Below are 939 nucleotides of genomic sequence, written 5' to 3'. Positions count from 1 at the left end.
ACCCAAGTGAAGAAAATAAATAGCTCCCAGTTAGCATAGGTTTTAGTCAACACTTGGTTGGCTCCAAGACATAGTGCCACATAGCAGAGGGCAGCTGTTCATAGCTTCAGACAACAGCAAAAGCAAAGGGAGGCGCAATGGCTGCAGCAGCTAGCAAGCATCTTTCCCTTCCTTATAGTGTATGCAGATTACCCACCCTGGGTGGGTGTAGCACTCACCCCCATAATCCTTTCATTGGATCATTAATTAATCACATACTCTAGAAGCCTGTCCCAATGACTGCATGAGGCTTTGAGAGGAAAAGTAGACACAAACCATAACACATGTATATGTAGGATTCCATTTATAAAATACTCAAAATAGCAAAATTATGGATGCTAAAAACATGTTTGTGATTCTTACAATGGATAGATTGGGTATAAAAAGAATAGCATGCCTGAATTTCTTTACAGTGACTAAGATTTTGTATAGTAATTATAGGAGCAGCTATACAAACCTATGCATGGGATAAAATTATATAAGATTACACACATCCACTGAGAAGAATGCATGCAAAAGTGATGAAAACAATAGCATATGATAGTCGAGTTGATAGTATCACAACAAACGCAATTGTGTGCTTTCAATATTGTACTATAGTAATAAAAGAGGCTGACCCCTACTAGTTAAATGGTGTACACCATCAGCTACACTGTTTTTGCAACTTTTCATGATTGTTTTAAAATAAAAAGTTTAATATGTCACATATATGAGAGTGTTCTCTAATTGTATACATTTCATAAGTGAAATAAATCCCACCCACATGTTTAAACATCATCTTGTGTCCATAATGTAAGAATCTGAAAGAATAAATAAAATCCAAAGGGTACAATAGATATTAAGAAAGAAAAAGACACCATTCAAAGGAAAGGAACAACTGGGATGAGGCAAGGAGAAAAG

The sequence above is a fragment of the Octodon degus genome, unplaced genomic scaffold, assembly GCF_000260255.1.
Source record: "Octodon degus isolate 3935 unplaced genomic scaffold, OctDeg1.0 scaffold00124, whole genome shotgun sequence".
Classification (NCBI taxonomy): domain Eukaryota; kingdom Metazoa; phylum Chordata; class Mammalia; order Rodentia; family Octodontidae; genus Octodon; species Octodon degus.
The sequence above is the reverse complement of the archived record's forward strand: the minus strand, read 5'-3'. Positions refer to the sequence as shown.